We start from the raw sequence: 27,111 nt of genomic DNA, 5'->3' as shown, positions 1-27,111 counted from the left end.
TAATGTGATGTAATTGTCAAAGAAGTTGATATGGTTTTAGTTTGAATTAACAGAAATACAGAGTCCAGAAAAAGGGAAATGATAGGCTGTCTATACTCTCCACCAGGTATTAAAGCATACTTCTATTACTCTGATTGATCCTGAATACACACATTAAGAGGGACGATGCAAACTGCAAGTGCTTTTGGATGAAAGCAACCATTATGGTGATGAAGAATTTAAATCATGACATATGACAAATATTCAAATGCTCCAGAAATGATTAGCCCAGAGGCAAGTGGACAAAGGGAGAGGAGAGAAAAGCATATGGCCATAGAGTTAGAACTGATTATATGAAGTTAAGGGAAAAGCAAATTTCCCTCTTTAGAAAGAGAAGTAAAAGGTGAGAAGTCCTAAGAATGGTTGAGATTATGAAATGATTATGTAATGTTAACAAAAGCCATTGAAGTGATTTTGTGGCATCATGCAAGTATTCTCATCCATATCCAGCAATGGCCATATGCTTCTCTCCCCTCTCCCTTTGTCTGCTCGCCTCTGGGCTAAATCTAAGGATGAGTTTTCTAACAAGTCAAGCTGACTCAAATGATACGACTTTTCCTGAGAAAGGAGTGAGTTTCTCACTACCAGAGTTGTTTAAGCAGAAGTTCGTCTTGGAAATCATGTAGAATGTGCAAGTGCTATATAGAGAACTGGGCAAATGACATTAAGGTCCCTTTCAAACCTGAGACTTCGGAGAGTCAATGTTCCCCCTTTGAATTTTGAAGATATGTGCTAAGACTTCATTATGGTGCATATGAAAGCCAACCAAAGATGCTTCAATGATTATAGATGAGAATGTGTGAATAAATAATAGTGGAATATGGTGCAGGGAAATATCAAAGCCCCAATTCCATGTCTGTTTTTGCTGGATATGCTGGAGTTAAAAACAATTCCAAAATCTTTCTGGCCTAACAAGAAAGAAACAAAGGTTTATTTCTTACTATCGTTCCATGTTAGCTTCAAATTGAGCAAAATTCTGGATCACATCTCATTCTCTTGGAGTCAGGCTGGAAAGAAAGCCTGTATGTAGCCATTGCTGCAACTGTGAAATTGTTAGATCATATGAGGCCTCATAGAACTTCTGTCGAAAGTTGGCTTCACCACTTCTACTCTATTTCTGGTCACAACAAGTCATGTAGCTAAGCCTGCTATGAATAGGGCACAAAAGATGGCCCTAAAAGGGAGGGACAGCAACTATTTTGATTACCTTTAATGTATTATATCAAGTCACACAGTCATGGTTTGACATTTGACAATTCCACACAGTGAAATAAATGACTTCTAAGGAGCAAGAAAAAACTTTTTGTATAGCGCTTATTTTGGAAATGCTTCTTCCTACCAAAAGTCAGGGCAATCTAAAAAACCACTACTCACTTCACTGCAGAAAGAGAAAATAGAACTCCCAGTCACTCATAGCAGGGTATATTTGCAGAGTGACAGAAAAAAGGCATCTCCATATATTTCGTCATTGCCTGTGAAAAAACTTACAGAAACACAAATATTCATGGCTACCTAAATATAGTTGATAATGACTTTGTACTTTAAATTTTTGGATAATTAATCACAGAACTAGAGAATTATTTGGAAGTCCATGACCAGAGCTGCTTGGTGATGGGAGATGTGACCCTTTTTGATATGGGGGCTGTACAGTGGTTGGTGAGATTGATGAGACTAGGAGCTAACTTGGTGATGGGAGATGTGACCCTTTTTGATATGGGGGCTGTACAGTGGTGGTGAGATTGATGAGACTAGGAGCTAAGCAAGAGCAAATTTCCAAGGGTCTTTTATATCAAACAAAGAGTCTAAACTTAATTTAGAGGCCATGGAGAGCTAGTGAAGGCTTTAAGCATCAAAGAGGCAAGATCAGATTTGTGTTATTAAAACAAAACCACTTGGACAGTAATATAGAGGATGGAATAGAAGTGGGACCAAATCTAAGGCAACATTAGGTAATTATTAGAATTAGAGTAATCTTGGAAAAAAATGAAAAGCTGTTGAATTAACTTATGAGCAATAGTAATACAGAAGTGAGAACAAATGGAAAACTATTATCAAGATAAAAAGGATATACAGATAAAAAGATATCCACCGAGGCAGGCGAATCACGAAGTCAGGTGTTCAAGACCAGCCTGACCAACATGGTGAAACCCCATCTCCACTAAAAATACAAAAAATTAGCTGGCGTGGTGGCACGCACCTGTAATCCCAGCTACTCAGGAGGCTGAGGCAGGAGAATCACTTGAACCCAGGAGGCGGAGGTTGCAGTGAGCTGAGATCATGCCACTGCACTCCAGCTTGTGGGATAGAGTGAGACTTCATCTCAAAAAAAAAAAAAGAAAGAAAGAAAAGGAGGGAGAGGGGACAGGACTTGGTGCCTGACTGGAAAAGAAGGCTGAATGACGAATACTCAGATGATTGCCAAATTCTGGGCTTCATGCAGCTGGGCAAGTATAGCTTAGTGTTTTAGAGATGCAGCCTTAAGTTTAAGCCCTGGTTGCTACTTCCTAGATTTGTGCCCCCAGACAAGTTATTTTTTCTTATTGAGTCTCTATTTCCACATCTGCAAAATTGAGCTGATGATAATACTCCCATCATAGAACTGGTGGGGAAGTTACACACTGTCATCAGGGAAAAATTTTAGAGACCCCTCTAAGGTCCTTACGAGACTTGGGGATATATTTAAGATAGGCCAGTATGCCATCCACTGCAATTTGTTAGTATTGTGTTTCTGGGATGGATGAGGAAGAGAGCATGGATAGCTATAGTGTTTCTTCAAAATGGATATTCTGAAAAATGCTTCTGTAAAAAAGTTGAAAACCTTTTCTTTCATCTTGTCACAGTGCCAGTTCTGGTTTGCAACACTGGCTGGCTCTTACTCTGTCTTTAGTTCCTTGCTAGATATCTTTGAGTTTGAGCCTTCATCCAACTCCAGGTTCAGCAGCCCAAGTACTCAGAATTAGTCTAGATTTTGCACATCCACTCGGAACGAATGATGACACATTTTGAGATTAAGCATCAACAGTGGTTTTGTTAATAGACAAGAAAATTGCACAGAAAGTTGGTAGTAAAATTTTAAAATTTTGGATTGGCTATGCCTATAAGCTCTGATATGATACTTTAGTTGGGAATCACAGAATGCTTAAGAAATTCCATTAACAACACCCTAATACTAATTGCCCACATAACTATAAGCAGTGAATAATTGGTAGCTATTATTTTTGTTATTAGCTATTATTATTATGGATTGATGACCAACTGAAGTATTGCCAGACTATTAAGACTTATTGAGCTGTATAAAAATCAAAAGGGAAAAGTCAAACTGGAAAATATGTTTCCATTCACACTGGATACATAAAATGAGAGATAATACATTTATATAATTGTATTACTAGCATGTGTTCCAAAATTGTGTGAGATTCCTGTGATTCTGATATGTCTTAAGATAATATTAGTAGTAATTATAATTATTATGTAACATTGTTGTATGCCACAGACATAACAAATTGCCTTGTAAATTGTGTCTTTAGCCATGGCTGTTGTAAGACTTTTGTCATCCTCAATTGTTATTTTACTTTGACCCTTTTATAGAGTGGTTTATAATCAGCTACAGAATTCTGAGGACTCTTAAATATAGGTTTCCAATAATTTTAGAGATTGCATCATTGGAATAGAGACAAACACTTCCAGGACTCTCATGGAGAGCTGATGTATTTGCCAGGATTGTTGATCCAGCACAGAACCAAACAGGAGATAATTTCATGAACTGAACTAACAGAAGGTTGAAATAATATTCTATAATTTTTTGGTTGAAAACATTTGCTGATTGTTTTTGTTTTGTTTTCAATAGTCAAGAAGACTTTCTCTTTTTAAAGCTATTTACAGCTTTTAACAATTGAGTAAAGTCTACTCTTATGAGAAAAATTAGAAATACAATTTTTTCTCTCAATTTAATTCCTCCCAAATTTGGAAACTGTTTTGTGAGTACTTGTAATTTATGACAATATACTTATTTGCATAAAATCAATAAGAATTCTTATATATTTTTTATATATAAGAATATATATATAAAATAGGGCAAAATTGGAGACACTGGTTATTTTACCAAGCTTTGGCTGGAATGACATTTTCAGACTGTCTTGAGAAAATGAGGCTGACCTGTAGAGCTGATAAAAAACACTTTAGAAAAACTGGCCCCACACCTTGTTCTTTACAGGGTCCTGATTCATGCTAAGTAAAGAATGTCACATTCTGACAGGCCTAGAAGTTCCAGGTTTTCTTGGGACCTCAAAAAGAAGGGAATTCACCCAATTCACAAGCATCTGCGGACACAGATAAATCCTTGGCTGGGCTTGAGGCTTTTAAAAAGATATCATATAAAGTTCCTTATGAAACAGTTTCCAGCAAAGCCAATTTGAAAAGAGAGGGAGAGAGACTATGTGGCAAATGATTGTTCTTGCTGCATTTTATGCAAATAAGCCAAGTATAATAGGACTAAAATTTATTTTACAAATGAATTGGTCCTACTATGATTTTGTCATTAATAAAATTGGGGAATTGGAGAGAGAAAATTTATGTTTCAAAATGAACCATAGTACACCTGTGATGTGGTTTGATTCTGTGTCCCCACTCAAATTTCATCCTGAATTGTACTCCCATAATTCCCATGTGTTATGGGAGGGACCTGGTGGGAGATAATTTGAATCATGTGAATGGGGGCAGTTTCCCCCATACTGTTCTTGTGGTAGTGAACAAGTCTCACAAGATCTGATGGTTTTATCAGGGGTTTCCGCTTTTGCATCTTCATCATTTTCTCCTGCTGCCACCATGTAAGAAGTGCCTTTCACCTCCTACCATGATTCTGAGGCCTCCCCAGCCATGTGGAACTGTAAGTTCAATTAAACCTCTTTTTCTTCCCAGTCTCGGGTATGTCTTTATCAGTAGCATGAAAATGGACTAATACAACCTGTTGTTAGATTCTAACCTTGTCCAATTTTTAAAATTTTTATTATTTTGTACAATTTGGACTGAATCCTAAAATTTTTCCGGCCACAAGTCTCCAAAATAGTGTTATCAATTTTTTCTTTCTTTCTTTTCCTTTCCCCCTATTTTTCCTGATCTGAAACACAGAAGCTAGACAACTTAAACTTCGGAAGAAAAGAAAAGTAACCTATTCATATATGTAAGCCATTTTCATACCTACCTACTGATGTATGGACTTTAGAGTAATATGACCTGTATCTGTTTTCCGGGATTTTTGTTGTTGTTTGTTTTCTTTCTGTTTTCCTTTCCTGTTTTTTTTTCTTTGTGGGATGTGAGACTTCACAATTTGCTAAAAATGAGCTTTACTAACAATGTGGGACTTATCTGTCTGGAAATAAACTGTCTTGGCCACAAGAGATCAGAGAAAACCCAAGACCGGAGGCTCATTTTCTTCTAAAATTTTTTCTCCAAAAGATTTTTAAAAGAACAGGGGGAAGAAATGTGAAAGGAAAATAAAACTTGGGACTCTAATTCATTATGTCAAAAGGAAAAAATTAAGCTAAAAGCTGAGTCACGCTTTCTTTTTGTTCCTAATCAGATAGCTACAGATAAGAGGTTAAATGTCTCCACAGGTAGCTATCTTATGTTCACCTTGTATGTTCATCTTATGTAAAGTGCCAATTTACTGAGCACTGCATGCATACACGATTGACTAGACTACTCCCCTACCTGCTCCTGTTCTCTTGCAATATGTGGATTTCCATATCCTTCCTCTTTCCCCTCCAGCCCACCTTTCCCCTTTGAATATTGAATCCCTCAAAATCATTTTTGGAGAAAGGCACAGACCTATCTCCCAGACACATGCTTAACCTTGACAAAATAACCTTTTAAATTGATTGAGACCTGTCTCAGATGCTTTTTGGTTTACACTCCAGACAGTTACATGAGAGAGCACAAATTCCTTTTTTTTTTTTTTTTTAATGCAGTGAAGTTTTGAGTCTCTTCGTTATAGCAGATCAGCCTAATACATGAAATAAAAATGCCTGGTATAATGCCAATCAACTTTGTTAACAAAAGACTATGATATCTACAGAGGAAAAAAGGAGAGCTTTATTTCCTATATATTAAAAACAATCTTCAGATTGGGGAGGCACAGCCTCCTGTACAAGTGAAAGTGTACTTTCTGAAGAACAAAGGGAGGGTCTGGTTTAAATAGGGAAAGTTCTTGTCTGGATTCTCAATCAGGTTCACTTACACAGATAAAGGATTCAAACTTGTTCAATTCTGTATAATCGAAATAGCCAAGCCCTGACTGAACGGTTTGCAAGCCCCAAACCAAGAGTCTCTGTCAAATGTTTCTTTCAACTGCTGGGGGCAGGAGAGGTCCTGTGGCAGTTTATCCTGGCAGTGACAAGAACTGGTTTGACTCAATCATAGAAAAAGAGGTCCTGTGACACTTTTTCAACGTGTTTCCCAGAACATGGAGTTTGTGACCACTCCTTGACCCAGCCATTGCCCCCTGATTCTATTTTAACTTTTAGCAAATTAGTTAACCACAGGGAACCCATTTTGTCTGTTAGCCTGGAGCATACTTTAATAACTACAAGAGTAAATAACAAAATTTTAAAAGATATAAAAATGATAAAATATATCATTAAAGATAGATTCTAAAATGTGATTATAATTAAATTTGAATTATCTGGATACAGAAACCGTTACAATTCTGTAACATGCATGTCTAGTTTGAGTTTCATACATTCAGACACTTTTCACTTTTTAAGGGAATACAGTGTGAGTGAAGCTGGGGGATTCTCAAATACATTTTTTTAAAATGCACGCTCTCTGTGAGTGTTGTGACTTTCTCTGCCCTTGGAACACAGACAGTGGAGTGTTTGTGTTGGTACAAGTACCAATGGGGCTCCTATTTAGTTGCCAGACAAACCAGGGAGTCTGCTCCCACATCATGTGTCCTGGTTGTGTATGAAAGACTTCAATGCATATAACATAATGGAAGGATGGTCACACTGCTAAAGCAACAGGGAAGGTAAATGCAAAACAACTGGCAGAAAAAGAAATTGTCTATTTACAAAGAAAGTCATGTTTCCTTTGTTGATTTATTCCTAACACTCCCAGCAAGCACCTGGTCCTTTCTACATTATCCTTTGATGTTGAATACATTAGATGCACCTAACGACTCAGCCAATATTATTCTGGTATTTTTTTAGTCTTCTAAGTTCTCTAAATGTACACACTATGTTAATTTTCCTGAACCTCTACTGCTCAGAGTTTTTCCTCCACAACCACAAAAACATTGAATTTACATTTCTAGAAATGGAAAGCTGTCAACTAATTAAACGACAGGTGGACTTCAAAAGTTCAGTAACCTAGAAGTTAGGCTTTTGATTCCAGATCTGTTATACTTAACTATGTGACTTTGTTTTAGTTACATAATTGTTTGGGTCCTAATCTATAAAACGAGAGAATTGAGCTGGATAGCTTCTTAATGGTCATATTCTGTGACTCTACAAATGTATGTGTTATAAGAAGGATTTTATGCATAGGGAGTCAAATTTCTTGTTTTCTCATATTCAAGTCATGAAGAATGCACCTTTTAAAATACAGAATTTGTTACAGAAGGCGTAAGCATCAAATGTTTTCATGTATGTTAAAGTGGAAATTCTGAATTTATGAGAATTTTAAAATACTTTAAAAAACTTCTATTAAGTGACTACTAACCACTAGGCCTGAGAAATAGAATGGGGAGCAAGGCAGACATGGTTCTGTCTCCCTCAGAGCTGAGGGGAGGCAAATATCAAAAAAGCAATTTATATGTGTGATGGGTGTTTTGAGAGAGAAGTACAGAAGGCTCTGGCAGTGTACGCTTAGGATAGTTGGTATAAACTAGAGTGTAGGCATAAAGAGGGAGAGGTAAATTTTGAGGATGACTTTTAGGAAATACAGGACCATTCTCCTCGTGCAGAAGTAGAGTCTAGAGGCTACATAGACCTTGGTTTGGATCTGAGCCCTGCCACACACTGTGTCATTTTGGGTCATCCCTCTAAACCAGTTTTTTAAATCTGTAAAATGGGGAGGATAATAGTACTTACCTCATAAGGTTGTTAGGAGAACTGAATGAGATAGCTCTGTGCCTAGAGCAATAATAATACCAACTATCATTATTATTGCTATTACTAAGTGGTGTTATGTGTCTCTGGACCTAGTCAGGCAATGATCCCAGTCTCCCAGCTGTCCCCAGGAATGCTGCAATTGGTAGTAAAGTCCTGATTTGCAGCAGAAAATTTTAAATTTGCAAACTAGCAAGCAATCTGTAGTTTATCTATGTGGGCTTCATAAAACTTCCCTAGGCTCTTGCTTCTGTGCCACCCTGCCCCCTCCACCAGGTGGGAGATGGAGAAGGGAAACAGGAAAGGAAGGGGAAGGTGGAAGGAGTGTGACGTCTCCTGGGGTGCTGCAGCACGTGTTCAAGAGCCCAGTATAATGCACTTGGGCCCATGGCCACCCAGTTACCATTCCAGCGGAATGTGAACTTGATTGACAAATTTTGTAGGCAAGATATAACCTTTACACTAATATAATATGTTTAATTTCAGATAGTGATAGAAACATAAGCTGGTGAAAGACAACAAACTTATAGAGGAATCACAAAAACAACTCCTCAAGGGCCAAGCAACAATTAGATGAAAAGAAGGATTTAATCCCCCAAGTCAACCAGTTCAGCCTACTCTCCCAGCTGATTCTACACCTCGACAGGCAGATATCCCAGTTTGTGAGTCTGGAGTGTTTGCAGCCATGCTTCCATCGTTTCTTCATGATGTTTGTGCCTCCTCGACAACCTATTCTTGCTTACTCTTAATCTGGTTCAGCCACCTGAAATTTCTGTCTTTCAGTATTGGTTCATAGAGCATAATATGATATCATATGATAATAATACTCATACAGCAGAGGGAGGAGCTATGATCCATTCCATAATTAGTGTCTTAATATTCAAAATGACAAACTTGTTGAGACCACCACTGTTCCAAGTCCCGAATCTGAGCTGGTTAGAAACAGATGACAGTTATCATTTCTACAAAATCAATCGCTTCATTGGAAAAAGAAGTAGGTAATTGTAATATACATTTTCTTAATGCTCCAAAGATTCATTGGATAACATCTTCCCCACAGAAGACCTCAACCATGCGGCAGAGGATTCTTAAAAATGATACATTTTATTTCAATGCACTTAATTAAATGCATACAATTTAAAATTTTAAGTATTAATACATTTGAATTTATTATAAAAATAATAGTAAAATATTAGGTTGGTGCAAAAGTAATCTTAGTTTTTGCCATTAAAAGTAATGCAAAAATTGCAATTACTTTTGCACCAACTTAATAAAATAAAAATGAATGTGATAAATTTTATTCTGCTTTCATAGGAGAGCCCAGTGTAAATAATAGCACACACTCCTTGGCTAATTTCAGTCAACCTCTTTTTAAACTTCTAAATGATATGTACATTGACATTATTATTAATGTTGATTAATGTTAATTATGACCTATCACTTTATAAAGCTCTCAATCAAAACCACCCTGAAAAACAGCACAGTTTCATAATTCTGACTCCTCACAGAATGGCATCCCAAAAACACTCAGGAAAATCCCCAGCTATGGAAAGGTACTGCATGTCTTTAGTGACTCTGAAATGGAAAAGATATGGACAGAGACCTGGAAGGATACACCAGACTAGTCCTCTGTCCTTTGAGGGGATTTAGAATATCTTTTCTTACAACCTTGGGGCAAAGTGCTCCAGTGAGTGATGCCAGAATGAAAACACATAAAGAAAGTATTGCCTGTATGTCCTGTTACCATAAAAAAAAAAAAAAAAAACACTTATTAGCTGGGTGTGGTGGTTCACACCTATAATTCCAGCACTTTCAGAGACTGAGGCAGGTGGATTACCTGAGGTCGGGAGTTCAAGACCAGCCTCACCAACATGGAGAAACTGCGTCTCTACTAAAAATACAAAATTAGCTGAGTGTGGTGGTGCATGCCTGTAATCCTAGCTAATCGGGAGACTGAGGCAGGAGAATCACTTGAACCCAGGAGGTGGAGGTTGCGGTGAGCCTGGATTGCACCATTGCACTCCAGCCTGGGCGACAAGAGCGAAACTCCATCTCAAAAATAAAACAAACAAACAAAACAACAACAACAACAAAAAACCATTTATAAAACCCAAAAATTTAAGCTGCCTATAATCTCATCTCACAAGAGATGAGCTAAGGGAAAAAGCTCTCTCTACTCCTTTCCCTGAAGGAAAATATCATTAATCTCCTCATTAATGACTTTAGTAAAATGATGACAGAGGAGCAATTCAATAATGTCTCAACTTGCATTAATTTGAGAGATATATATAGGAAGGGTAAAAATAAAATGGCTTCTTAGAATTGCCAGAAAAGAAATACTAGAAAATATGGTAGAACTGGAGCAAGATCTGAATCATCTCCAAGATGAATTAAAAAATTGTTCAGAGGCCGGGTGTGGTGGCTCACGCCTGTAATCCCAGTACTTTGGGAGACTGAGGTGGGTGGATCACGAGGTCAGGAGATCAAAACCATCATGGCCAACGCAGTGAAACCCCGTCTCTACTGAAAATACGAAAATAAGCCGGGTGTGGTGGCCGGTGCCTGTAGTCCCAGCTACTCGGGAGGCTGAGGCAGGAGAATCGCTTGAATCTGGGAGGCCGAGGCTTCAGTGAGCCGAGATCTACCCCTGCACTCCAGCCTGGGCAACAGAGCAAGACTCTGTCTAAAAAAAAATTGTTCAGAGAAAAAGGGAAAAACATCTGTGTTCTTAAACCTTATATCTTTAGGCCTTCCGTTATGGTACATGGTGAAAATGGAAGGCTTTATTCTCCTAATTAGTGCTCCCTGCAGCAAACCAAAGACGACTGTATCATTTGTTCATTAAAGTAAGAAGCCAGACAGACAGTAAGAAAAACTTGACTTGGGGGATTTTTGCCTTTTCTGAGCTGGACATTTAAAAAATTTGGTATTGTTCTAGTAAAACCTCCTACTGTGAGGTGACATCCACAGTATTTTAATCAGGTACCCAGGATTTACTTTAATCAGTTATGGTAAGACACATAGACAGAGAAATCAGGTAGCCAGGATTTACTTTAATCAGGTATTGTAAGACACAAAGACACAGAAATGATGGTCATGAAGGAAGAATTTATACTCACAGGTCCCTAGACATAGGAGGAACAGCTGTCTTACCACACAGGGCTATATGGGGAAGTACCATGGTTGGTTAGTAAGTTTAGGATTGGCTAGTTTAAATTATTTCCACAGTCTCCGGGGCATAGCATTGTCCTTAGTTGTCTGGTACTTGAATCTGGGTTGACTAGGGTAGGTGAATAGTGGTACTGGGTGTAAGACGCTGTTAAAGGAGGTAGGTGAGGATTGTTTGGTTTCTACATGAGAGATGTGCAGGCAGGTGAGCTGCATGCCATCTAAGAACTAGCTATCCCTGGGAGGGGCTGCCCTTCTAGGGTCAGCAAGTCCCCATATGTCAAAACATCAAATATAAAACTAGAAAACATGATTATTACATGAAAGCATGTCATATTTCATAAATTACTCTATGAAAAGATGCAGTCATAATTTGTATTGAAAATATACAAAACTTTGAAAAACATTAAAGTCCTCATCAGTATGCAGAATTTATAGTTTCATTATAACTGCAAATTTATTTTCTTTAACACCATTTGGCAGTAGTTCCTATACAAGTGTAAATACTGCAAAACTTGTTATTTATACTCTTTTTATCTCACTTGTTACATTCAAAAGTTTGTATAATGGTATGTTTGGCTCAATGCAAATTATTTAAAAAACTAACCACTATATACATTTAAAAATACTCTATTAACAGAAAATGACATAATTCTCATATTAAATTTTCAGTTTGGCAAAAAAATATTAGCTCAAAAACCTGGTACAGTAAAACAATATTATGATTGCTCATTATTTTTAAAAGTCTATATTTCCAGGTTTTTAAGATGACCAGTCAAATAAGACTCATTGACAGCTGCCAGTCTGTCAGGACTATACGACCACTCTACAATCAGGTGTGTCTAGTCTAGGGATAGCAGATGGGTCTCCTTTAATTCATCTTGGAGATGATTCAGATCTTGCTCCAATTCTACTGTATTTTCTAGTATTCATTTTCTGACAATCCTAAGAAGCCAATTTATTTTTACCCCTCCTATATATATATATATATCTCCAATTAATGCAAGTTGAGATATTATTGAATTGCTCCTCTGACATCATTTTACTGAAGTCATTAATGGGGAGATCAATGATATTTTTTTTCAGGTAAAGGAATAGAGAGAGCTTTTGCCCTTAGCTCATCACTTGTGAGGTGAGATTACAGGCAGCTTAAATTTTTGGGTTTTATAAATGGTTTGTTGTTATTGTTGTTGTTTTGTTTGTTTGTTTTATTTTTGAGATGGAGTTTCGCTCTTGTTGCCCAGGCTGGAGTGCAATGGTGCAATCCCGGCTCACCGCGACCTCCGCCTCCTGGGTTCAAGCGATTCTCCTGCCTCAGTCTCCTGAGTAGCTGGGATTACAGGCATGCGCCACCGCACCCGACTAATTTTGTATTTTTAGTAGAGACACAGTTTCTCCATGTTGGTGAGGCTGGTCTTGAACTCCCGACCTTACTGAGGAAGGTAAACAGTATTAACTTCTGGATATGTTCATGCCTCTTCTCCTGTCAGGCCATTAGTGTGGAGTTGGGTCAATCTAGTTAGGTGTTGAGTTGGATTTGGGTATTGTCTTTCATTTGTTGCTTTCAGTGCACCACAGTCTTCAAATTCCTCAAGTAGTTGGGCTAGCTACTACTACCTTGTACTCCTTGGGATAGAAAACAGGGTTTTCTTTCATTGTTTTTGCTCCTCCCTCAGCTTTCAGTCATTTTTGCACACCTGTGCTGCAGAGAGAATTACTCCCTACACTCTTGCTTCCCCTTCTTCAATGGCATAATGCTGTTTCAGGGAGGAGCTCCCTGTTGTCCTGTTCCAGCTTCATTCTTAGTCAGGCCTTGTGCAGCTGGCCTTCAGGGTGGCACTTTCTCACTATTCTTGCACGGCCTCGAAGTGGCAGTGAAACTGTCTTGTTCTGGGATTGGTTTTGTGCGGGAGTATCCTGTCTCTCCCCCACTGCCAGTAGACTTCTGATTAGTAGGGGTACAAGACACAGGGTCTAAGATGGTTTCTTGCCTCTCCCCAAGAGGAAGATGCATTTTGGTTCTACTCTTTCCCTGTGAAATGGGCCTTTGGTTGCAGGAAAGAAGGTTTGCTGCTCCTTTCCCAGTTATTTAAGGTGTTTGCTTCGTAGAAGAAAAGGAACCAAAAGCAAGTCAGGTCTTGTGCCCATCCCCTAACAGTCACCAATCATTTCCTTCACACCTGAGCCAGTGAGGTGAGCCTTTCAGACCTCAGTCTTTTTGTGAGCGCCCTGTGGTGGGCTGTGAAAAAAAGTCCAAGTGCGAATGAAGTCTCCCTTTGTTTCTGAGATGCTCAGTTATCCCAAACTCACATGCTGTCCTATATATGGCTTAATTTTATTTTATATTTATTTTAGATCATTTTTGATTACCCACTTATATGATGACCACCAGTTTTTCCCATACTTTGCCAGAGGTCTAAAGGTTCATGTGCTCTGTCTCTTTTTGAAGGAATCTGTCTTGCTTTGGAATTCAGGTTACTCAATTCAGTTGCCTAGTGATTGCAGTTTTCTGAAGTGCTTGGGGCAGGTTATGCTTTTATAGATTAATCAGCTTTTTCCTTGTTTTTAGACTTAGTGTGATAATCCTTACCACACTAACTTTGTATCAAATATCTTAAAAGGAAACTGAAATTTTTCATTTTTCAGTTTTAAGTAATAGAAATCAGTTCTGGATAACTTAAGCTAAAAAGACCCTTATATTGATATTGGAGCACTAACCAAACCCACAGGTAAGTGAAAGAAAGAGGTTCAGGCCAGCGGCTGCGGCTCACACTTTTAATCTCTGCATTATAAGAGGCTGAGATGGGAGGATTCCTTGAGACCAGAAGTTTGAGAACAGCCTGGTCAATATAGCAAGATCCGATCTCTGTGAAAACATTAAAAAACAATTAGCTGGATGTGGTGGCATGTGCCTATAGTCTTAGCTACTTGGGAAGCTGAGGTGGGAGGATCACTTGAACCTAGGGGTTTGAGGTTATAGTGAACTGTGATTGTGCCACTGCACTCCAGTCTGGGCAATACAGTGAGACCCTGTCTCTTAAAAGAAACAAACGACCGGGTGCGGTGGCTCATGCCTGTAATCCCAGCCCTATGGGAGGCTGAGGCGGGCGGATCATGAAGTCAGGAGATTGAGACCATCCTGGCTAACACGGTGAAACCCCGTCTCTACCAAAAATACAAAAAATTAGCTGCGTGTAGTGGCGGGCGCCTGTACTCCCAGCTACTCAGGAGGCTGAGGCAGGAGAATGGCGTGAACCCGGGAGGCGGAGTTTGCAGTGAGCCGAGATCGCACCACTGCACTCCAGCCTGGGCGACAGAGCGAGACTCCGTCTCAAAAAAAAAAAAAAAAAAAAGGAAACAAACAATAAACAGAAAAAGGTTAAAAATTACACAAGAACCAGGATACTTTCAAGGGTCTAGTCAACAAGGATTACTCAACTATCTTGTTAGGGTACCTCGACTAAAAGGAATGAACTCCAGCTCTCCCAGGTACTCCAGATTTAAAGTCTTGGGAGTATTTCTGATAACCAGTTTAGTCCTCATGCTTATCCGTTGGTTTCAGGAAGACACAATGGAGAATAGGTAACATACCAAGATAGTTGTTATATCACTGGAGTAATGTGAATGGATTCTGGGTAGGTCAGACAAAATAATTTTGCAGTAGGCCTACAGATTTCAATTAGTTGTAATCCAGATTTCATTCATTCATTCATTCATTCACTCAACAAATATTTACTTGGTATTTGTTATATGAAAGGCAATGTTATTGTTGGAATTACAGACAAACACACACCAAATAAAGAACATATATTAATTAAATTACTAATTTTTGTGCTTTCTTTCTTGGTTTTATTCTTGAATATTTAGGTAATAATGAATGTGTAAAATGCTTATCTTTTGTTTTGGCAGTGAGTAATAAGGGAAGGTAGCAAATAATACTAGGGTAACTATTTCACACACTGAAAATGCAAAATCATCATGTGGATTATTATATAATACTTTAAGGAAAAGAGATAGCTTAGATTTTGGAAAACAAATGCTCTGTATATTGTAAAATTACTTCTTTTTCTTTTTGTAATTAGATGAATTTCAATGATTGTTTTCTATGCCTGAGAATATTATGAGATCTATATTAGTCTTGGCAGTGACTTATGGCAAAAGAGCAAGGTCAAAGGTAGTAGAGAACTACATTTGATGGGATTATTTATTGTGAGTCAGGATTTCATTCCTTGTGCTTCTAATAAAATTATCTTGGAATCTGAGAGTGAACCAAAATGCTAGCAAGTTTAATGTTGTATTATTCTCTTGGCAAATGGAATGATTTTCCTAAGGAATTGGCCTGAGGATGAAATATTGTATGTCTGGGATACTTGAGTCCCCAAATGTGATGAATTATACTGGTTTCTCTTCCTTAATGAGGAAGATAAGCCAGAAATCAGAAAGAAATGGATTTAGACAAATTGAGTTTTGAATCTCACTTTGCTTTGTAACCTGAGGAAGTTGTTTGATAAATTGAAATTTTCACTTTCCTTATCTATAAGTTGGATGTAACGTGACCTTCTAATGAGAATTAAATGAAGTATTTTGTACAGAGTATTGTGCTTACTGAAAGCTCAGTAAAAAATAACTATCATTCTTAGCTATTTTACTATAATAATCTACCAAGCCTGTAGCTTCTGTGGGTGATTTAGGTTTAATTGCTTACATTTTTTTTATGAAGATAAATTTGATGCACTGAGTCCTGTTATTAACACACATTGACTTACTATAATTATCAACCAGAAATTTTAGTCTCACTCTTAAAATAATCAGACTTGCAAATTACAGTTATAAAAAGATGGTATCCATTGCTGGGAGCAACAAACAGAAAGCCTTAAGCCACATCCCTGAAAGACTGAAGAAGTGAAGATTGCAGTGGATAAGAAGAGCCATGTTCCTTCTTCAGATCATATCAGCTGAGTATGGGAGCCATGCAGAAGATCAGAGATCACTCTTTGCCTGAGGGACTAACGAGTGTGTAGTCCTCACAATGTACCATAAAAATCATAAAGCCATAATCAGTAGAACAAATATTTAAGGGTTTGCCTTTTTCATGTGCTTTGTTTGTAATTTGAGTCTTTCCTTCCATAAATCACATTATGGGTTATGAGCTAGATGAATTAGTTTAATCCTTGGTCCAATTATTGATTTCTTATGGGACCAAGTTTCCTTCATGGTTGGATTTTGATTATAAAATTATGTTTCCTCAAACTTCAGCTGTTGGGGGTAAATGGAGACACAGTAACTACCAGTTGTTAACCTTGGTTCTTTCTGTATCTTCTGAGATATCTTAAGTTCCACTTAGCATGTTCTCTAGTTATTTCAGGGAGAGGAATGGGGCAGATGGGGAGTTGCTCAACTCAGGATGCTCGTTCACCATGGAGGATCATGAGTCTCCCTTCTGCTTGAGATTCCAGGAAATCAGAGTCTGCTGCTGCCTCCTGTGCCACTTCTCCCCTAGTTTGCTGGTACTCCTAATGTCAATGATAAGTTACTGCTCACAGAAATGGGAACAACTGAAATTAGAACAAATAAACAGCAACAACCCAAAAATGAAACAAAAAGACTCACCCATCTTTGTCATGGAGTTCCCAGGTGTTTTGTGCTTTCCGTGTCTTACTGAGTTTCCAATAAAACGGGCTCTTTAGTGTTGCTGGACTAACATCTTCCAAGGACTTAAACCTGGGAGCTGGGATGGAGGACATTGTGAGCAATAGATATCCAACTCTATTCAAATCATCCCTTCCTTCTGGCACAAAGTCATGGTTATTGAAACAAATTTGTGTGCCTGCCCTTTTATCCCTTAGAATGAGTTCTTTTTTTTTTTTTTAACCAGGAAACTCCTCAGACCCTTATTCAGATATATTCTTGGCAGACATTAGTCTTCCAGACAAGCCCTAACTTATCTTCAAAGCATGGACTACCCAGAGCTCTGTAAATGCTAGCTTCATTGTTCTTTATGTATCTTTTTTTATAAGATGAAAATAGGTGTTAGAACATGCAACATGCAATAATAACTAATACAGACAGCCTGGCTCTATGTAGGTAGTAAAATAGATCATGCAGATTAGATGTTTACTTCTGCCTCTACATCTCAGCATCCATCATGTAAGAACCACAGAACCACCATTCTGGGTAAATATGGGAAGGTTTTGAATTGACTGGGACTAAATCTTCATGGCCTGGTGGAGGGGAGATTCAAACAAAAGTTAATTTGAGTTATAGAAAAACACAGTTAGGCCTAAGGAAGATTGGGTCATATGTTGACACAAACGCAGCTCCCTTCATCCTGAGCTCTAAGGTGTCTGTCTCTCAGAAGTCTAGTGGCAGCTGGCTTCCATGTGCAACTGGGTAGAAGTGAGGTCTCAGGATCTGTTGGGATTCTAGCAGATGGAACCTGGTCCAATGCTTTGTCTCCCAAAGGATCGGCAAAGAGCAATATCAGGGACCTAGTGAGGACAAAGAGCACTGGAGCCTAGGGAATGCTGGGTGGTTAGAGATCTGTAGATCTTTGGATAGAAGACAATGTTGGCTCAGATCTCCATACCTTCTTCACAAGGCCAAGAAAGAACTGTGCGGGAAGACTAGATCTTCCTGTTTCTCAGGCTCCGAAAGTATCAGGAGACTTGAGAGTAGGAAACTTTCCTTCAAGACCTGGAGCAGGGTCTGGTGGCTTCTCTGCTTTCAACTGTAGGTGGAGAGGGCTTTATCTTTCACTGTCTGTGAGATTCCTGTCATTAAGCATCTGAGCTCCAATGAACTGATATAGAAAAATAACCTATCCAATGGCTCAGAGAAGAGCAGTAATCAGAGCAAACAAAGAACTGTTAGAGTTAAAGGGGGTAGTGACAACTTGAATTACTGTTAAAGAGTAGCATAAATAATTCTTTCTGAAACTGAAAACATGGCTTCCCAAATAAAAAATTCACAGAAAGAACTAAGGACAGGATAGTCTCTATAGAAATCTCAACTAAAGGTCTGAAAGATCAAGGTCTGATAAATACTTCAAAGCATAAGGCAAAAGAGCATGAACCTCAAAAAGAAATGAGAGCATGTTTTAAATTTCAAAAGGCAATAATTTAAAATAACCAGAAGAAAATTTCCTAGTTTAAGACCTAAGTGTGGTGAAATTCTTCTCTCTGTCTCTCTCTCCCCTTAGAGATAGGGTCTCACTATGTTGCCCAGGCTGGTCTTGAACTCCTGGCCTCAAATGATCCTCCCACCTAGGCGTCCCAAAGTGTTGGTGTACAGGTGTTAGCTACCACACCTGGCCCTCGTGGTAGAATTCTTGAATGTTAATGATATAGGGAAAAACTCACAAGTTTCAAGCAATAAGAACAAAGTATCTACAATGAAAAAGTATTAGACTTGCATCAGATTTCACATTTGTAATAATAGAAGCTAGAAACAAAAATTAACTAGTATCCATAGTTTAAGAATTGGACCCTAACCAAAGGATTCAGTACCTGGACAGGATATCATTCACCTCTCAACATAAAATAAAAATATTCATAGATACACAAGAAACAACTTGTTACTTAGTATCTCATCACAGCAAAATCCATTAAAAAAGGCCTAAACTAACAGTAAATAGACCAGAATAGAAATCTTTAGAGATGGACCATGATGAAGAGAGAAGTAGAGCTGAAGGATAGGAGAGAAAGAATGTTGAAAAAGGAAGAAAGTGAAAATATTCTACAAGACTTGTCTTTTCAAATGGAGGAAAGAGGGGAAATATAGAACCCGTGATATGGTTTGGCTTTGTGTCCCCACCCAAATCTCATCTTGTAGTTCCCATAATCCCCATGAGTCATTGGGAGGGAACTGGTGGGAGGTAAGTGAATCATCAGGGCGGTTACCTCCCTGCTGTTCTCATAATAGGGGTTGAGTTCTCACGAGATCTGACGGTTTTATTAGGGGCTTTCCTCCGACCTTCCCTTGGCACTTTTCCTTGCTGCTGCCACGCAAAGAAGGACGTTTTGACATCCCCCCCTGCAATGATTGTAAGTTTCCTGAGGCCTCCCCAGCCATGCTGAACTGTGCATTAGTTAAAACTCTTTTCTTTATAAATTACCCAGTCTTAGGCAGTTCTCTATAGCAGTATGAAAACTGCATAGCAGTATTAAAACGGACTAATACAACTATTAGGAAAATAATATATTTCTTTCATATGATGGTCTGGTAATACTATCTTATTATAAGAGCAAGGGAAGGGAAGATAACAATTTATGAAACAAAAAAATCCTAGCAAGCTTGCAGATAAATGAGTAGAAAGGGGAATTAATGAAACTTGATCAGACTGGCAACCATAAAAAATGTAAAAGGAAAAACAAGATAAGTACAAAGTAAGATGGGAAGAATAAAGTTACACATATCAGGCATTTCACAAAATGTGATACTCTCTTATTAAAAAAAGGCTTTTAAAAAAGGCTTTTATTTAAAAAAGTAGATTCATGGTTTTTGAAAAATGCATACCTAAAATACAGTAATAAAAGAGGCTGAAGATAAAAGAAGAACCAAACCAAACAATGGAAAAGCACAGAAAAATATGAACAGAGGCAATTTTAATAGCAAACAATGCAGAATAGAAGGTTAAAGCTCTAAGTAATGTAAGGAAAGATATTATCAAATGGATTATATGTTCTGTTTTTAGCAAACAAAATTAAAAAACTAAATAAGCCAAACTTTTAGGACGGCAAGGGGACATTTTATTTAAATTTAAAAAAGGAAATTAAAGAGCATGATAAAAATAATTGTTCTGGATTTTTCAGGGTGTCTCTCCCAGGAATGAAATAATTTTGACAAAAAAAGAAAAGCTGGCCGGGCGCGGTGGCTCAAGCCTGTAATCCCAGCACTTTGGGAGGCCGAGACGGGTGGATCACAAGGTCAGTAGATCGAGACCATCCTGGCTAACACGGTGAAACCCCGTCTCTACTAAAAAATACAAAAAAAACTAGCCGGGCGTGGTAGCGGGCGCCTGTAGTCCCAGCTACTTGGGAGGCTGAGGCAGGAGAATGGCGTAGACCCGAGAGGCGGAGCTTGCGGTGAGCTGAGATCCGGCCACTGCACTCCAGCCTGGGCGACAGAGCGAGACTCCGTTTCAAAAAAAAAAAAAAAAAAGAAAAGCTATGGAGACAACATAGAGTAAGTGAGTAATACAATTACTAAACTTGACATGTTAAACATTGTCATAGTCCATTCAGGCTGCTATAACAAAATACCACAGACACAGTTCTGGGGCTGGAAAGTTCAAGGTCAAGGTGCCAGCAGAAGGCATGCTTTCTGGTTCATATATGATGCTTTCTCCCTGGTGTCCTCACATGATGGGCAGGGCAGGGCAGCTGGCTGGGGCCTCTTTTATAAGGAATTAATTTCATTCATGAGGGCTCTGCCCTCATGACCTAATCATCTTCCAATGGCCCTACCTCCTAACAAAATCACATTGATAATTAGGTTTCAACATATGAATTTTTGGGGTACATAAACTTTCAGACTATGGCACTTTTTTTTGAGATAGGGTCTCACTCTGTCACCCAGACTGAGTGCAGTGGTGCGATCGTCGTTCAGTGTAACTTCGAACTTCTGGGCTCAAGGGATCCTTCCACCTCAGTCTCCCAAGTAAATGGGACTACAGGTGTCCCAATTTTTTTGTAGAAATAGGGTCTCACTTTGTTGCTTAGGTTGGTTTTGAACTCCTGGTTTCAAGGTTTGCTCCTGCCTTGGCATCTCAAAGTGTTGGGATTACAGGCATGAGCACATATTAATATAGAACATTTATTCCTTGAATACACACAGACACACACACACGTATATAAACACACCTCCACCCACTCACCCACCACCTCCCACACACAGACACATATATAAATATATTTCATACTTCCCTAAAACTTTTACAAAACAAATCATGTGCTTAGCTGAAAGGAAAACCAAATTCAAAGTAGAAAGCTTACAGGTTATGTCCTCTCACCACAGTCCAATAAAATAGATTGGAAATAAAGAAGCACATAATAAGACAAATCTTGTATGATAGAGGAAATTAAAGAATATGTACATGTAAAGAAACATTGACAAATCAAACACTCTAAAAACAGTGGGGTACAGCAAAAACTGAACTCAGAGGAAAATGTGTTGCCTTTAATTATGGAAGCAGAAAGGTGAGTACAAAGGCATTAAGTAAGTAATGAGTCCATGCAAGAACAACAACAATAGCAAAAACAAAACAAAAGAAACTCTGAAGAGGGTATCAATAATGAAATTATTAAGATAGATAAAATGGTAGAAAAGAATAGTAAATTCAAAGATTGCTTCTTTAAAAAGACCAATAAAATAAACATCATGTGAACCTGCTAAGGAAAAGATAAGATCAAAATTAGACACGATCAATTGTGTGAAGGTAGGAAAGAGAGTAAAAGAATTCTAAGTAAATACTAAAGATGATTCTAGCAACACATTAGAAAAATAAAACCTAGAAGAAGTGAATACATTCCTAGGAAAATATACATGATCACAACTGACACAGAAATGAAAAACTTGAATAGACCAATTATTACAGAAGAGCCTGGAGAAGTGATTAATGATCTGCTATTGAAGAAGGCCGCAGGCAGATGAATTCACAGCTGAATTTTTAATCTAACTATTAAAGAACAGATAATTCCAATATTATTTAAACTATTGTAAGTCTTAGAAAAAAAAAAAAAATGGAAAGTTCTCCAGTTAACTTCATGAAGCCAGAATAACTTGAGTACCAAAGCCTAAGAAGGAGTAAAACAACAATTAAAAGTACAGGCTAATTTCATTTCTGAATATAGCCGCTAAATGTTTAAATAACAGAGAATACAATAGAGGAATGAATCACAAGAATAACATGGCGTGAAAAAATAGGCTTTATTAGAGGAATGAAAAGGCGGTTCAATATCAGGAAGTCTAGTTACATATTGATTACATTAAAAATTAAAGGGAAAAAAGCCCAACCATTATCAACAAGTTGTGAAAAGGCATCAGATAAAAGTCAAGTGACTCTAAGCAAAATAGAATCAGAAAAAAATTCTTATATAATAAAGGAAAGCCCAATAGCTAACATCATCCTAAATCACAAAAATTAAATCTTTCACTTAAAATCTGGAATCAGGCATCACCACAGTCACTTACATTAGTGATTCTAAGAAATATAAATAAAATAACTGGTATAAATTATAATATATATATATATATTTATATATATTTTATAACCAGTCTCACTCTGTTGCTCGGGGTGGAGCACAGTGGCGTGATCAAGGCTCACTGCAGCCTTGAACTCCTGGACTAAGGGATCTTCCCACATTGGCCTGCTGAGTAGCTGGGACTGTAAGCAGGCGTCACCATGCCCAGCTAATTTTTTATTTTTTGTAGAGACAGATCTCCTTATGTCACCCAGGCTGGTCTCAAATTCCTTGGGGTCAAGTGTCCCTTTCACGTCGGCCTTCCAAAGTGTTGGGATTAAGGCATAAGCCATTGTGCCCAGCCAGAAACAAAGTTCTTGATATTGCTGATATGCCTGTTTTCTTAGAAAATCCAAAGGACTCATGAAAAAACAAGTAATAAGATAATTTGGTGCACTGCATGAATACAAAATACATTACAGAAAGAGTCATCTCTCTGTTCTGGTAAAAGCCCCTAGAAAAGGAAGTGGAAAGAACATTTCATTCAGAATACAAGTGCTGTACAAAATTTGGTATAAATTTGGTAGGAAAGTTACAGAACATATATAAGCAAAATTATAAAAATATGACTGGGAAATGAAAAAATATAAAGTAGAAAAGCTTATTATCTTCATGGATGAAATTACTTACTGTTATGTAAATTCTCCAAAAATTAATAAAAAAGTCTAACGCAATACTGCTTTTTGTCTTATATAAAATGCCATATAATAATTAAAAAGGGCCTAAAGTCTAATATCTATACATAAAAGTAATTTTGAATGAGTATCATTTTAAATTTGGGGCTCTTTGAAGATTTGTTGAGAATGATCAAAACAACACTGAGAAAAAATTCTAAGCCCTTTAATAAATGCATTTTATATGATAAATGTAAAATTACATAAAGTAGGTTTTAAATACCAGCCTCTCATTTCCTTCTCAATAAAAGATGGGAGTAAGGGGTTAAGTCTAGAAGGCTGAATTTTTTTTTTTGTAGGCCCCATATTATTTTTGTCCAGTATGGTCTGGTCAAGCTTGGCTGTATGTTAGAACGACCTACAGAACTTCTTAAGGATCTAGTTTCCAGAGTCTCATGCAAGAGTTCCTGCAATCATAATTTTGTAGCAAGAATTTTAGGCACCACTGGTCAAGTTTATGCTACAGGGTTCACTTACTCTTAAATTCAGGGTCTCTTTTCTGAGCACAGAAACCTAGAAAAGGGTATCCAGTGTTTCCACTGGGAAGACTGTCATTTAAATCTTCTGTGGGAAATGACTCATTTCCTCTTAGAAATGAGAGTTGAAAACAGGTTTTTAAAAATAAATGAAAAATAGATTTTCTACTGCAGAGACACATGCAATGTACATGTTGTTCTCCATAGCAGGAGACAATAAAAGTATGCTGATATTCATGTCATGTATTGGTTAGAGTTTGAAATCCAGCTTTGTCTCTTTCCAGATGTGCTACCTTTCACAAATTAATACACCCTTGTAATTCTCAGTTTCTTCATTTATAAAATGGGAGTGATGATACGACTTACTTCACATAATACTAGTTACTCACTCAAACACTAATGGTTTAATAAGTGTTAGCTAAATGCAAACAGAAACAACACGATTAAACACTCTCTTCAGCAAGAGTAAGTTGAGAGGTTAATGTCACCACATGCTTTAGTAAGAGACCAACACATAGCAGGTAATTGAATATCTTGCATCAAGATTTAACATTATGTGGCTCACAGTGAAGTTTTATCAAAGGCAGTAAGTATTCTCTTTCTCTCTAGCTCTCTTCTTATTAGTATCATTTAAAAAGTAATATTGGAATGTTCCCAGATCACGCTAGTTTGTGAATACAAATGAGTTTATGTTAATATCGGTGCCTAAATAAGGTTTAACAATCATCTTAAGCTTAATAATCATTCCCTTGACCCTGCACTGCCTCCCTCGGCTCCATCATTTGGGGCAAGAAATCCTCAGCAGTGTCTTTCAGGTGCTCAGGAGTAATAACACTCCTGCTTTACTGCTTTGGGCTCCTACTTAAGTTACCTTGACCCTGTATTGGCCACCAGTGTGGCCTCACTGGGCAGATCAGTTCCTATTGCTGGCAAGGCTGTATGGAGGTCTATTGCAGGTTGGGTGAGAGAATGACTGTCTTGCCAGCTCTGCGCTATCCTTTGTCACCAGGCCTAAAGTAGTACTTCTTATAACTTGAATTTCACAAAGTCATTTGTGGGGAAGATGATTATTTAGCTTCTGACCCTAAGTTCTTTCCACAGCAGGCTCAAAACCATGTGAGGACTTTGAGGAAAGCAGGGAATGCAGGCATCACACCATTCCTTCCACTTCTTTTGACAATTTCCCAAGGCTGCCAGCACAAAAATTCCCCTCTCTTCATTCAGAAACGTATGTTCTAAGAATGTCAACTTATACAAATAGATTGCTGCAGATGTCACAGGCCCATCAGGACCACAAATCATAAGGTTCTAAATCCCTTTCTATATCCCTATCATCTGACATCTGACATCTGACATAAAGCACTAATTCAGAAGACGCCTCATCCACCTGTGTTCTGTTCCTGTTGTTGCCTTTGAAAGAGAAACAACTGCACATGGAGAGAAGAATCACACATTTCTGAGCCTGAGGCCAGTCTGGTCACTGGGGATCCAATGCTCCAGCTCCCTGGCAACATGGAGCTTTGGGGATTTCTGTTGTGCTGGTGCTGATGTGTGAACCTTTACAACAACCATTAACATAATAACAATGTCATATCATACGGAAACAATTTAATTTTACTCCTGATTTCTCAAAAAGCTTTCTTGAGGTGATGTGAAGTGTTACTAATACCTCTGTTACTTAAACATTTTTTTTGATGAGGTATATGAGGATCCATGATAATAGGTTCATTGAAAAATTCTTGACCCTTCCGGGAATGGAAGAGTGATAACATGTAACACGGTAATAGTGTATGCGTAGTGTAAAGTAAAGTGTAATATAGTGAAAATGATGATGTAAAGATGATTAACAAGAAGGCAGTGGAGAATTCCTCTTCACCCTCATGTGACCCTGACAGTGTATTGTGATACTGATGTTCGGTTAGTTCTGTGTGAAGTCCAGCTTCTTCTTTCTGATCACTCTTTTTGCCTCAGGGTAGTGCCTACCCTAGACACCTAACTGCCCCCTCTCCACTCTAAAACCCCTTCTCACAAAGGAAGAATAAACAGACTCACATTCAAGTTGCAATCAGATGTGACATGGTTTAATGTATACCGTTCCCAGAGGCATTCTAGGAGAAAGGAACAAGTCAAAAACTCCAGGTGGCAATGTCTGCTCTGCAGCTTATGATCGTGAGACTTTAACCCAGCACGACAAACCCTGAGCCCAGTTTCTCACCAGTGTCCTTTATGAGAATATGCCCTCACTGGGCACATCAGTTCCTATTGCTGGCAAGATTTTATGGAGGTCTATTGCAGGTTACCAATCTCACAGGATTTTTTAGAAGAATAAATGAAGAAATGAAAATGAGACTATTCTCAGTACCGTGGTCTATAGAAAGTGCTGAATTTATGTTGATTTACTCAATAAAGGACAAAACTTTAAATTATGAAATTTTATTTGGGATGCACTTGGAGGGTCTTTTTTTTTTCCTACGTTTAATCACATTTTATAGGTAGTTGCCAATTCTGTTCTTTTCTTTTTTTCCACAGGGAAAACTGTACACTTGTCCTGATCTTCGCCATGGTCTGAAATGAACCTGTGTGAGCCCGGTGTGACAGAAGCAGGGACCAAAAAAGTCTAAGGAATTCATGTGTTGGGACTCCTTCCAGTTCTATACAATTCATTTTATGAGAAGACATGATTGCCTTCCCGTTTTCAAGACACTCAACTCTAAAATGGTGAACAGTGAACCTCAAATATTCTTTAATTTCTGCAATAATCTTTTGTAAATCTTTATCTCGAAATGGCTTTCTAAATCTACAATTTTTACAACTGCCGTGGTTCACCACTTGCTTAGCAGGAACTCTAGGTCCCAGCTGTCCCTCAGCACCTGCGGGATGGGGCCTCACCTGATTTCATTTCCTAACTTTCGAGCTGGCCTCAGATACCCGTTTATTCTTTGCTTCACAAAGATGCTTAGATAAAAGACCTGAAGACTCTCTTCAAAGGTTCAAGAAGCTCCACGTTTTGTGGGAAGATGTCTGTGGTCAGACATGCAGGAGGATTGGGCGCCTCGGGGCTGCGAGGTAGCGAGAGGTGGGAGGAGGCGCTGAGGCCAACGCCTCTCGCATCTCTGAGGAGGGGCGCCGCCCAGGCGCTCGCGTTGCTAAGTCCTCTGTTTGCCGCGTTCTAAAGGAGCCCCGAGCGGGACCAAGGCAAACGGGGAGGGGGGGTGTGGCGCGGGAAAGCTCGAACAGTGTCTTCAGTAAACCCCCAGAAGAGGCAGCGGCCCCTTCGTTGATTACTCCTGTATACAAGACCTCCTGACTCCGAGGGGGCAGAGGATTCCCCGAGTCCTCGGTTCCTCCCAACCATCGCCGGCCCCAGGCGCCCGCGCCTCTCGGAACGTCGTGCACCCCCGGCCGCAGC

General features: G+C 38.5%; 1 long non-coding RNA gene across 2 annotated transcripts; it reads right to left on the bottom strand.

Moving 5' to 3' along the window:
• Window positions 1-8,595: 8,595 nt before the first annotated feature.
• Window positions 8,596-26,854, bottom strand: LOC103881209. 2 transcript variants are annotated; one of them, XR_002519805.2, is made up of 4 exons: window positions 26,592-26,854; window positions 16,923-17,040; window positions 14,084-14,178; window positions 8,596-9,076 (listed from the first exon to the last, which is right to left on the bottom strand). It is a non-coding gene; the product is annotated as an uncharacterized LOC103881209 (long non-coding RNA). The 2 variants fall into 2 exon arrangements; XR_002519804.1 differs by lacking the exon at window positions 14,084-14,178 and having other exon boundaries at window positions 26,592-26,851.
• Window positions 26,855-27,111: the final 257 nt, after the last annotated feature.

The sequence above is a fragment of the Papio anubis genome, chromosome 1 (assembly GCF_008728515.1).
Source record: "Papio anubis isolate 15944 chromosome 1, Panubis1.0, whole genome shotgun sequence".
NCBI lineage: Eukaryota > Metazoa > Chordata > Mammalia > Primates > Cercopithecidae > Papio > Papio anubis.
This window is presented reverse-complemented; position numbering and strand designations above follow the sequence as displayed.